Below are 13506 nucleotides of genomic sequence, written 5' to 3'. Positions count from 1 at the left end.
CAGCTAAACTTGTAGAGAAAAACATGAATGTACAACTTAGTATGTTTCTACAAGAAACTTAAGTGCTGGATCCCACACAATATGGGTTTAGAGAGGGGCACAGCACAGAGTCCGCTCTCCTAAAATCCATGGAAGAGATTAGGGCAGTCTTAGACCAGGGAGGCAAAGCCGTGATGGTTGTGCTTGACCTTTCCGCTGCCTTTGATATGGTCCATCATGATCTGCTGATGGTCCGGCTTCGAGAGAGTGGGGTCCAGGGTAAAGCCTGGATACTTTTGAAGTCTTTCTTGTCAGACAGAGTGCAAACCGTCTCACTCAGCAAATTCTGTGCTAAACCTTATTCTCTTCCGTGTTGAGTTCCACAGGGCTCATCCATGAGCCCTACACTTATTAATGTTTATGTGTCGTTCTTGGCCCCTCTTATTGAATCGTTTGGCCTCGGCCTGACATCGTATGCTGACGACACTCGAATTGTGGTGTCGCTGCTACCGGGGAAGGAACTTGGGACAGCACTTTGGTTCCATGATTGCATGGTAACTGTGGGAAATTGGATGGCCCAAAACTGTCTTAAACTTAACTCTGGTAAAACAGAGGTTGTTCTGTTCAGGAATGATCCCAATTTCTGGGCCCAATGTTGGTGACCTAATACGCTGGTCCTCTCATGACTCCCATTAGGAAAGTGTAAAACTTGGGAGTTTTTATAGATTATAAATTCAACTTTGGAGCCCAAGTGAATGCAGTCACCTCTGCCACGTCGTTTGTTCTTAGATCTTGCAAAAAAATAATGCCTTTCTTGCCAAAAGATAGTCAGCGAATTGTAATCACAGCATTAACTTTGTCCAGGCTGGACTATTGTAATAGCCTATATCTGAACATTCAGGAACATTTTATGCACAGACTTCAACTCCTTCAGAACGCAGCTGCCCGAATGCTCACTGGCATACCCAAATTTGCTTCAGTGTATGCAGAGATAAGGAAACTTCACTGGCTACCTGTTAAGAAGCGAGAGCAGTTTAAATCACTTTGCATTGTCTACAAAGCCCTTCAAGGCGTTGGCCCTGACCACCTGAAGCGGCAATTTCAGTGGTATGTGCCAAAAAGACCACATCACTCTCTAGGAGCCAAACTGGTGACAGTTCCCTCTGTAAAAAAAGCGAATTGAGGTGGCAGAATCTTTGTGGTTTGTACAGCTAAGGCCTGGAATGGCCTCTCTTTTCATCTAAGAAGTATGACAGATTTACTGGCATTGAAAAGGCTTTAAAAATCAGACTTTTTAATGTATAACTCTGGTTTCTTTTTCACGCCTCAGCTGGAGGTATGTAGTGCCAGGACACCTTTGGGTAACAGTAGCGCTTTACAAATGCCTTTAACATTAACATTAACATTAACATGTGGATGGGGTGAATGGCTTATAAAAATTCCCAAGGGGCAAAGCTACAACCTTTCTTTCAGTTTCGCAGTTGTATTCTTTTGCTTTCAGTATGTTCCTTACACAAACAGTCCTCAGAAAGATTATTACAATGCAGCCTCCCTCAATACTTTTCCTCGATTGGCCAAGCCAGCCCACTCTTCTAACATTATAATCGCATAAGACCCCATGCATTAAAATGTTTATATTTACTGAACTAATGAGGAACCTTATTCCGGAGCTGATCCCATGACTCCTGCTGGCCAGATCTAAGGGAAGGAACCCCTGCTAAATTTAGAACGTAAGGACAGGCTGCTGGGGGCAGGCTCCAGTTATCCAAACTAGGAGCAAAGTTTGCCCCTGAGCTGCTTTAGTAGATGAATTGGTAATTGTCAGACATGGACAAGCTGACATCTATTGGCCGGTAGTATTTGTATCCGTTGACCTTAAAGTGCCCACTAGCCTGACATTCATATTAGATGAAGGTTCACAATTACCCACAGGATTCACAGGGGGGCTATTACCCACGGCTGGCAAGTTACCACCCAAAGATTAGCAGGGTTTTTTTGATCCCTTACAGATAGCTTGTTTCCATTGTTCCCTGTACACTCTGTAGCTGGATGGTTAAATACATTCAATAGAAGATGCTCTATTTGGTCCAATGGTCAGATAGCAGTTTTTGTTTCCCCTCTAAAATGCTGATAAACTTCTTGCACAAACTAGTATATGGCAGGTAGTCCTGCAACAGAGAATCACACTTCAGAGTCTCAGATGACTAGGATTGCGGGTAAGGCTGAATCCAGGAGTGGAGCTGGCCTTTACTACTTTGTTATGGGGGTGGTCGTTTCCGCTTTGCAGCTATACCCTTCCCTAATTGCCTTTTCCTCTTAACCTCTAAGACTGGGGAAGACTGAGCAGTTGGAAAAATACCCATCTCAGGATCATCTTCTACGATGTCAGTAGTATTCTCACAATTGCTAGGGCAAACATGCACTTGTAGTGGGCCTGCCCCAACCTCAGGGGACCGATGTGCATCGCTGTTGTTATTTGGGTGTAGGCGGTCTGTTTGACTAACGATGTACCATAGTCCAAAGACAGTCTACGCTCTCTTAGCTCAATTTCACTAGCAATGAGCCCGACTGCCCTTTCGAACTTACTGTTAATTGTCACTGAGGGGGGTGTAACAGCGGCACCATGGCTACTATGCCCTTCCCCATGACTGTAATAAAGCAAGACAGTCTCACATTAGCCTCGGAGAAGCACTTCACAGGATCCACAGAGTCCACTGTAATGAGCCTTAAAGAGAGTGGGTCCAGCTCAGCCTCATTTGCTGCGAACGGGCGCAGAAGCACCCACCCTTGGCCGGAGAATGGGATCCCGCAACACGCTAAGAGTGCTGGAAAGGGGGATGTCTGCCTCCTTTTCCCGGTTGCATGATGGCACCTCCCAGCATGTTCGATGATAGGACACAGAGTCCCTTGTGCATCCCACATGCGGCAAGACAGGTTCCTCGAAGCACAGAGCACGGCACTCCCACAGGATGCATTCTTCAGCACACCCATCCAGCCTCAAATCTGTGGCGCTGCTGCCTGGTTTGGTCGGGAGGCAATCCGGACCATGGCAATCTGTAGATGTTGCAGTGATGTGGCCCTGCCTGGACCGAGGACAATTGGAATGGAGGTAGGTGCAGCACTGGTGGGGCATATTGGAATCAAGCAGTTGCAGTCCTCATCCTGGCACAGAGCCAATATGTACTTGCAGCCATCATCCATGCCTCCGGCAGTCATGCAGTTCCACTGTCATATGGGCCTATGACAATCATGCAGTTGCAGCCCCAATTGATAAGAAAATTATCCCAGCTTTGCAGTTCCTGCCAGGAACCAGGATGAGAGACTGGAGGAGGCCACACGACACATATGTTTTTCCTTAGTTTCCATTCATTCAATTAGCTGCCACTGGACATGAAACAGCAATGGAGACATGCTGGGTCTCTCTTCTCCTGGACAGTCTCTTCTCTTAGAGGAGAATGCAGAATCATTCCCTTTCTTAGCAGATGGGAGGCTTGTGGGGGCTTCAAGGCAGAACCACACCTCATCCAGCAGACTTAAGTTGATGTCCATCACCTTTGGGGACAGGCTGTCAGAGAGACAAGCAGACACCAGTGCTGGTTGCACAGCAGCTTTTGAGTACTATAGGAGCACTCTCTTCCTTGGTCATGAATGACTGGAACAAAGTGTCAGAACTGGTTTGGGGGTGGTTCTTCCTTGAAGTGCAACTAAGTCTGCTCTCCAGACACATCCTTTAAGTAGAGTGATGCTTCTCACAGCAGATAGCACTGGGGTTATCGCCAACCTGAAGCAGTCACAACAGAGGCACAAAAAGGTGTGATGTTTCTGCAACCAGGTGTCATAGGCCCACCTGTATGAGTCATTAGGGGCAGAAAAGAAGGCATGCCTCATCTACAGACTTCTTCCTTCTCAAAACAGAGCGGGCAGTCACATCTACAATCCACCTAAATGCAGTGCTCAGGAAGAATAATCAGCAGCTCCTTGATAACAAAAGGCCTCATGGAATTTCTAAGGGTTGCCATGATTCCTCCTCCTCACTTCAATGTGTAGATATTCTCCTTCCAGCAAAAAGAATGCAGGTAACATGCTTCCACAATCTGGGAGTAGATTTCTCAATCTCCATCTTGTGCTAGACAAGCCCTCGGGCATCCAAAGGGAATGGATCACGCTGGCTTTCATTAGTCACTAATACACACAACCTAACACCATGGGTGTGCTACACACAATGCACACGTATATGCATTTGGCACACACACAATGTCAGTGCAAGCTTATTGGCATACACAAAATAGCCAACCTTTACACAGATGGGTCAAAAGACCTCTACCCCAAGTGACACTAGCGAAAAGGTCTGGTCGCATTGATCTCTTCTAAAAACACACTATGCTGCCTCTGCAACTTTATGTTCTATACCCAGGACATGGATACTTGAGGCCCTCTTCCAGGTCACAGAGGATCTCACTTAGCCAATTGTTGAAAGAGGCATTCAATCAAATCCACCAAAGAGGGTGATGAGGGAAGAAGGTGAAGAGGCTGTTCATTCTTGCTAGACTTTCTCACAGTTTGGAAATTCATCATCTGCCACTAAACAAACAGGGTCAGTGGTTATATCTTGATTGGGTTACTTTTGAGGTTTTCATTTGGAATGTATGATTAAATCATTAAATTAATTACTACAACTAGATATTTGAACGGAGTGACGCCTGGGGGTGTTGAACGGAGAATTAAGAATTGTATTTTGTAATTGTGACCTCGCATTTTTTAAACAAAATTTTCTGCTGCTGCTTGCGATTTTGCACACATAATTGTGATCCTGCACATTTTTAAAAAACAAATCATCTTGTTGCTACTTGCTTTCCCGCTCTCTTACTTACAAAATTTTAACGTTCATTATCGGAATTCGCATCCTCGATTCCAACCGGAACTAGTGCTGCCTCGTTAGGAGGTCAGCACTCTAGTCTTTTGCAGTTGGCGCCTACTTAACGTCGCTCTGGAGCGACCGCGCACAACTAGATATTTGAGGGAGTGACGCTTGGGGGTGTTGAACGGAGAATTAAGAATTGTATTTTTTAATTGTGACCTCGCATTTTTTAAACAAAATTTTCTGCTGCTGCTTGCGATTTTGCACACATAATTGTGATCCTGCACATTTTTAAAAAACAAATCATCTTGTTGCTACTTGCTTTCCTGCTCTCTTACTTACAAAATTTTAACGTTCATTATCGGAATTCGCATCCTCGATTCCGACCGGAACTAGTGCTGCCTCGTTAGGAGGTCAGCACTCTAGTCTTTTGCAGTTGGCGCCTACTTAACGTCGCTCTGGAGCGACCACGCAGCGGACGCGTGCAGCGGGCGCGCCGGCGGCGCGCCGGCGGCGCGCCAAAGGCAAGCCCGTCTGCGCCCGTCCGCGCCTCGGTCGCGCTGGTCGCTACCCACAACGTCGCATCTACTTCTTTGCCAGGTGAGGCGTTGACCACCGCGCGGCTCTGCTATTCACGGACTGAGCTGTTTGAGCTTGACAGGGGTAGTTCGCAGTTAAAACTGCCGGAATTAGAGCTCCCACTGAGGAATGTATCCTCATTACACGGGGTAGGATTGCACTGCGGACTCCTTAATGTTAGGTCTCTTCCCAGGCACTCTACAGAAATTCAACTGCTAATCGATGACCATAATTTAGACATTCTGTTTATGACAGAAACTTGGTTAGTGCCTGGGCTTGACTTAGAACTGGGTGCTGCCTGTCCCGCTGGCTTTAAAGCTTTTCATAAGCCTAGATCTAGTGGTAGAGGGGGTGGAATTGGGATCATTTACAAAGATATATGGGATCTCTTGCAACTGGACACTGATGAGATTGTGCAGTTTGAAACGCTGGGCTTCTCTTTAAAAGACAGGTCCGGCCATGTCGTGACTGGGATACTTTGTTATAGACCCCCGGGGACCATAAGTGAACAATCACAACAGCAATTTTTGGATGTGATTAGCAATCTGGCACTTACTCATCATAGAACGATGATTCTGGGAGACTTCAATCTCTGGCCTAGTGCAATGCTGAAAACAGCTTTTAATAATATTCTTCAGTCCTGTGTTAATCTTAATCTTCCACAACAAGTGTTGGAGCCCACCCATACGGTAGGACATGCACTAGATTTAATATTCGCTGGAGAAAAAGTAGTGACTATAGACAATATCCTACCGATGGATTGGTTTGACCACCATCTGATCATCTTTCGACTGCTTTCAATCCCTAGATATAGGTCCCCCCCTATCAAGGATAATTTTGTCCAGTCCAGGGACTGGAAAGCTCTTACGCGGATAGCGCAATCTACACCTCTTTTTGACGCGGCTCCCCTCCCGGACCCAGGGAAGTCGGTTGACGTCAATTATGGGGAGCTATGTAGCCACATGGCTAATACCATCAAACTGTCTGCCCCTCTGAAACGGCTTAGGAAACGACGATCTCCCTCTGCACCTTGGTTCTCGGAGGAACTCCGAGCCTTTAAGATTCAGTGCAAACACGCTGAGAGGCAGTGGCGCAGGCAGTATCTAGCCAGTGACAAGATTGCCTGGCGAGAACTGTTAGTCAGGTACAAACAAGCCATTGTAACTACTGAGGCGTCGTACTTTGCGGACCTTATTTTGAAAGCCCCGAACAGTACTAAATGTGTCTTTAACATCCTGAGAGGCCTTACTAACCCAGAGTGTCTGGGTAATAAGATCACCCCCTCTCAGGATCTTTGTAATGGACTGGCAGCCTTCTTTCATAATAAAATAAAGGGAATCATTGAGGGTCTGCAATTCGACCCTGTGATTGGTACTAAGGTTGGAGCGGACTTATCGAGATCCGATCCGTCCGGTGGTGCAGGCCCTATGATAGAGTCAGAGTCCCTTGCAGGACCTTGCTTGGATCGTTGGACCTGCCCTTCTATGGAGGAGTTTTCCAACATAGCTAAGAAAGTTTGCTCGGGTTCTCCGTTGGACCCCCTGCCGCAGAAACTCTGGAAGGGAGTAGGATCGGAAACCTTTCCGCACCTCTATCAGATTATTAATCAGTCACTAACTTGCGGTGTGGTTCCGGCCTGCTGGAAGGATGCTTTGGTCTCCCCTCTTCTGAAAAAACCTTCGCTGGACCCCGCTTGTTACGGGAATTATCGTCCTATTTCCCTGCTGCCCTTCCCGGTTAAGATAGCCGAGCGCCTGGTCAGCCAGGAGCTTTCGGGCTTCCTGGAGAGCAATTGTAAGCTGGAGGAGAATCAATTCGGTTTCCGCCCTGGGCACGGAACCGAAACTGCATTGATTACCGCCTTGGATAACCTTCGAGTGCGTGCGGATAAGGGGCATTCTGCAACCTTGATTTTGCTAGACTTATCCGCCGCATTCGACACGGTTAATCATAACATCCTCCTACACAGACTTGCAGAGGTGGGGTTACTGATCGTGCTCTGAAGTGGCTTTGTTCCTATCTTTCAGACAGACGGCAGGCAGTAACTCTGCCTCCGTACCAATCAGATTTCCTGCCTAATAAACACGGTGTTCCTCAGGGTTCTTCAATCAGCCCGATTGTGTTTAACGTTTATATGCAACCACTAGTTAAACTTATCAATTCTAGTAACATCATGGCTGTCAACTATGCTGATGACACGCAGCTGATTGTTTCCCTGGAAGGTGACCAGGTGGACTCTTTAACCTCCTTCCACAATTGCATGCTGGAAATGATGTCATGGCTGAAAACTAATGCCCTGCAGTTTAATAGTGCCAAGACCGAGATTCTACACTGTTCGGTAGGCAAGGTGCCACAAGTCTTACCTTCTAATTTCTGGCCCCTTCCCTTGGACACTCCCCTGGTCCCTGTGAAAACCGTGCGTAACTTGGGGGTGTGTTTCAATGAGAAGCTGAGTCTAGAGTCACACGTCAACAAAGTGGCCTCGAACTGCCACATGATCATGAGAGGCCTACGTAGACTCCTACCACTGCTCCCTCCCCATGTTAGAGGAACAGTGGTTCGTTGCACAATTCTCAGCCGTCTGGATTATTGCAACGCCTTGATGCTTCAGTCCCCAGGATATCTGATCCAGCGACTCCAACGTATTCAGTCAGCTGCTGCAAAACTTGCCCTTCTGAGACCTCGTATATCTTCTAGCACTAGGGCACTATCTGATCTCCATTGGCTCCCGGTGCAACAGAGAATTCTGTTGAAATCTCTGTGCATAGTCTTCACAGCTCTTCATGGCCTTGGCCCCGGGCCGCTGCAAAATCTCTTTAGTTGGTACACTCCTATGCGCAGTCTGCGCTCTTCGGCAGCTAGGCTGGCCAAAATTCCTAAGACAAAGATATCCACCTTGGGGGGACGAGCCTTTAGTGCTGCGGCAGCTGTCTCTGGAACAGTCTCCCTATGGAGCTCAGACAGGTCCAGGAATTTACATTGTTCCGTAGGCAGCTCAAGACCTGGCTCTTTCCTAGAGCATAATCCCTCGTCCTCCTTCCCTTCACTGTGTCGCCAGCGCCAGGATGCCCGTAGGGTTGCAGTGCGCTCTATAAATATATTATACATACATACATACATACATACTAGTCATGTTGTTTTCCGTTTTCATCAGCACATTTTTTGTGACATTAGATCTAAATTATCTGAATATTTACTTTTGTGCGGACCCCGAGTAGTTTGTTGTCATGATATAGTGTGTTTCCTGCATTCACCAGTGCCTTTAGTGAGGTTAAGCCTAGAGCTAGGCCTTGCTCCAAAGAAGAGTGAAGGGATGTTTTAAAGAGCCTTGGTTACTGGGCCCAATCACACGTCTATTTGCATGTGTATGCTCAGCTTACAAGCACAAATAGCTTTATTTAAGTGTGCAATAGTGTTTTTACACTCATAAGAATATTTACAAATACAAAGATTTTTGTGTGAGGAAATCTGATGCCAGTGCTGGGGAATAGGGTTTACAGGGCACTCACCCTGAAAGACTGTACCCACACAAAAGCATACACACACATAAATGTTTTTTCGAACAGTTGCCTACCTTTGAAAAAATGCAGATGTACACCTGTCGCTGAAAAAAAGCAATTTCCATGGTGGGAATAGAACACCCCCAAAATTGGTAAGGGTGTCAGCAAAAATCATTTCTTCAATTGTAAAAATATTTCCCAAGCAGAGAAAAATCTTTGCAATTACACACTTACGAAGTTATTTTCCATTTTGTACACTTGTGTGTGGTGTGCACCTACACACGTGGAAATTGCAAAGCATGTTTGTATACTGTAATTTTCAGACGTTTTCCAGGAGTGCACCTTCATGTGATTAACTAATCTATCCAAGTGTATCCTTGGCAACATTGGTGAATTCGAAAAATACAGAAATCTGTACCCATGCGACATCACAGACCTGGGCTAAACAGATTTCTGGTTTAGGACCAGTGTGGGTTTGGGGTTTGTTATTCATCCTTGGTCGTAGCATCCCACTAGTGTGCTGTTCTGCAGCCCAGCTCTATGCTCCCCGTCATCTCACCAATGTGTACGTTTCTACATATTTCATCTCTATCTCATAGGCCAGATACATTGAAAAAATAAAACTTTTAATGAAAGCCAGCGTTCTCCTTTCTATTTCTTGTGGGAATGTCCCCATGAGTTTTAAACTCAGCAATAAATAGACCTGTTCGTGGGATGACCTTTGTCTAGTGCTCTGACTCATCCGGTGGATGCCTGAACTTACATCCAGGGGATGACTGAAGCTATTACCCTTCTTAGGTACAACATTGTTAGTCTATGAGGAAGCACTGAAAAAGCACTTCAAGCCATGCAAGTAGAAGCATGAATTATGGTTTGACAGGGCACTTTGTATTTTTGTGATTGGGGTACATTAGTACAGGCTGTGAGAGGTCGAACATAAAGAGCCAAAAGTACAGAAAGTGTTCAAGGTAAGGGAGAGGCGGCGGTGGGGAGAATGGGGAGTTGGAGAGAGACATGAGACAGAAAAAAAGAGGAAACAGGAGGGAAGGGAAGGCGGAATATGATAGGTAAAAAAAAAAATGATAGAAATAGGGAAAGAAGTAGTAATTTAGGACGGGGGTAAGAGAGGAGGAAAGTACACTGCAGTAAGGAGAACGTACAAAAAATAAGTAAGGCAATAGAAGGATTCTAATCACTTCGCTTTGGTTTGCCGAATGAGGACTTCATGTACCAGAAGCTCAGGGCCCCAGGAGGCGGTCCCTGACACCAGCTCACCTGTTCCTCGTTCATTGCGCTACTTAAGGCGCACTGTGCGCCCATGGTGCAGGACGGATGTGGGCTACGCCCGGACCCAAGGGCGGGTTCGTCCTGCGCCCCTCAGCGACAGGAAGAGGCAGGGCAGGGCCACCCCCTTTGGCTCACCAAGCAGGACCTTGGAAATCCCTTAATCGGTGCGCCTGCAACCTGCACCTGAGGTCTGTACTTTAGCCTTTATTTTTCTACGTGGAACTGGCTACTGCCACTGACTCTGAAGATACCGTCCCCTGGTAGTCATTGATCCTTGTAGTTTTTATCTGGGGCAAGGTTTGTTGTGTTTCGTCATTTTGACTCTTGACTTTGACTTTCTGTTGTATTGTTTATTGTCTGTTCTATGTCCATGTTTACTTAAGGCCCGACCATTGAAAGCTTTGGACATGGTGAAAAGGAACCACCCCGGTGGGACGGTGGCTAAATCGCCAAACTTATCTCGTTAATCCTCTATTTTGAACTACATTACGGGTGCTATGGGGGTGATCAAAAAACAGATAATGAGTGTTGAGGAGTCCCTAACCAATTGTACTACTGATAACTCTGCATCGACACCAATCGTAGGAGGTTTAAACCTCACTCCCAACCATGGTGGTCCAACTGGTAGAGGGCAGTTGAAAGACAAGGAATGGGAGGAGAGTCCCCTTTCATGCCAACCAGTCACTCAACCTCCAAGAAAACACATTAAAATACCGCCCACTACCTTGACCCAGATCCCTCCAGCTCCCCAGGGAGGGGAGGGCGGCACTCAAAGAAAACTACTTCCTAGAATCAAATTTTATATAAAAAGCCAAGTAAAACCCTGGCCAACCATTTGTGCCCCACCTCCTGAGGATCATGCCTCTCTGATAGCTTTGATAGAGACCCTCACGGACATGGGTAGGCTCTCATTTAGCACCCTTACTGAGCAACTAAGAGGCATTGAGAGGAGTGTCCTGACCTGTCTGGACCTGCTAGGGAAGGGCCATGCACCACCCCCATGCCACCCCCAGCAAGAGATAATAAAACTCCCTCATGGCTTCCATCAGTGCCCAATATTTTTCGCCCAGTCCCACGTGAGCATCTCCCACTGCCTTTAGTTTCAGTGGGGGTCGGGGCCCCCACTACCCTTTCTCCTAGTATCAACCAAACAGGCCGTAGTCCCAATCCTCCCTCCCTGCTTCAACAGTCTCGACCTGCCCTCAGGACCCCTCTTGCTACAACACACAACACTCCTTCTAACCTACTTTCATCCAACTTTCATCCTTCACTTAGGAACAAATCCCTAAACTGGTTGAACGCAAGGGTTGGGTTAGGGAGAGCACTTTTTGCAGACCTCAAAATGATTAGGAGAGTCAAATGGGTTGGTCTGGGGAGCAAATCATTGGAGGGAGATTGCGGGGTGCTCTCATTTACATCCCTCAACTTAGTCAAACCTATTTTAGAGAGGGCTAGCTCTTCATCCTTCACTACAAAACAGATCGCAGTTCTACCCCTTGGCTTCTTTTATCAGCCTCCCGCCCCATATCAAACTTTTCATCAAACAGTTCATCCCTACGAAGCGCAACCTATCACGCGCTTATTTACCATTGAAACCTATAAAGGGTTTGATTGCCTTTCCACATTTCGTGGTGAGTATTGACTGAAGGCCTCTACTAATCAAAGAGAGGGTACACAGTGCGGAACTTCCCCTTCTTCGGCGCTCAATTTGGATGTCTGTTTAGATATAGCTCGGAATGTGAGCCTTCCCAGCCTTGTATAAATAAAGATCTTATAGTCATGCAGCCACCCCTTGCACCTGTCACCCTCTTTGTTGTACCTAAGCTAATACTGTCTTATTTTGGAATGTCGCTGGGTTGCGCCATAAATGCACCACGACCGATTGGATTGATTTTGCGTCCAAGTTTCACATCCTTTGTTTACTGGAAACTTGGTCTGTGGACCCAATACATCTCAATGGTTTTAAAACATACCACTCTCAAGCAATTCTGTCTATTTGTGGGAGACCCAAAGGGGGCCTGTGTATTTATGTGTCAAACATTTCGGCCCCTCTGAATATCGCAGTGATCGCGACCAAAGTGTATTACCACATTATTATTCTCAGGATTGCACAGTATACCACTCTGGCTGTAGTACATTTCTATAACAACTCCTGCAAGCAGGATATCGTTACAGCCCTCCATCAATTAGACACTGACCTAGAGTCCGCTTTCCCCACCGGATGCAGGGACTCCATTATCTTATGGGGCGGCGACTTTAACAAACGTCTATGTCCGCAGCCATCCAATAAGATCTGTTGGTTGGCGGCTCCTGATAACGGTGATATTACCCATTTTTCCCACACAGAGTATGGGGATCTGTTAAAGGACCTACTTTTCAAACACAACTTGTATTTCTACTACAAACTTACCAGATCCCCAGTTGTAGTTAAGAGTACCTTTAATGGCAGGGGCGATCACAGCATTCTGGACCTTTTATTGTTCCCTCGCATTCCTCAGAGCTGGTTTTACATTTTGTTATTCACGATACTGCAATCAGCGATCACTTTCCTCAAAGCGCTGCTGTGAATATTACTCTTCTCTCACAATGGGGGGACATACATAGCATTTCAACTGTGGAGAACATTGATATCTACCGCCGCAATGGGTATACTTTGAGGTGGTCTTTGGTGAACCCATCCACTTTTTTAGAAACATTTATTTCCAAGCAGAGGTGGGATTTTGACACATGCCTAGACGAGTCCACAGAGGCTCATAACATAATCACGGTCTTCGATTTGATAAAAAAAGATATTAGAGAAGGGCTTGCCTTCACCCGGAACAACGCTGGGTCAGGGTACTGTGGTTGGTTTGATTCGGCCTGTACAAAAGCCCTAAGAAGTTTAAAATCAGCATTAGCTAAACAACCCAGGTCTACCGAGGAGGTCCGGGAGTGCAGGCACGTGTACAAGCTCGCTATTAAACAACGGAATAAAAGTCTGAAGGAAGAGCCTTGGAACCAACTACTTGAGGCCAGTCTGACAAATGATAACATCACCTTCTGGTACATTATTAACTCCCCTTTCTCTAACACATCTGACAGCCCTCGAATAGAGATTGCTATCACTGAGGCAGGCTGGCTAACCCATTTTACTAATCTGTATTCAACTCAGGAAGCCACTGCCATCTCCCTTCCTACCATAGCTTCTATGAGAGTCCCGCTACAATTTCACCCCCGATTTTCCCAGAATTACCCTGACTTTCCGTTAGAAGATGTAGTCCAGGCCCTGAAGGCGAGCAAAGGTGGTAAAGCCCCTGGCCCTGC

This window comes from Triturus cristatus, chromosome 9, assembly GCF_964204655.1.
Source record: "Triturus cristatus chromosome 9, aTriCri1.1, whole genome shotgun sequence".
Classification (NCBI taxonomy): domain Eukaryota; kingdom Metazoa; phylum Chordata; class Amphibia; order Caudata; family Salamandridae; genus Triturus; species Triturus cristatus.
Note: the sequence above shows the minus strand (reverse complement) of the source record.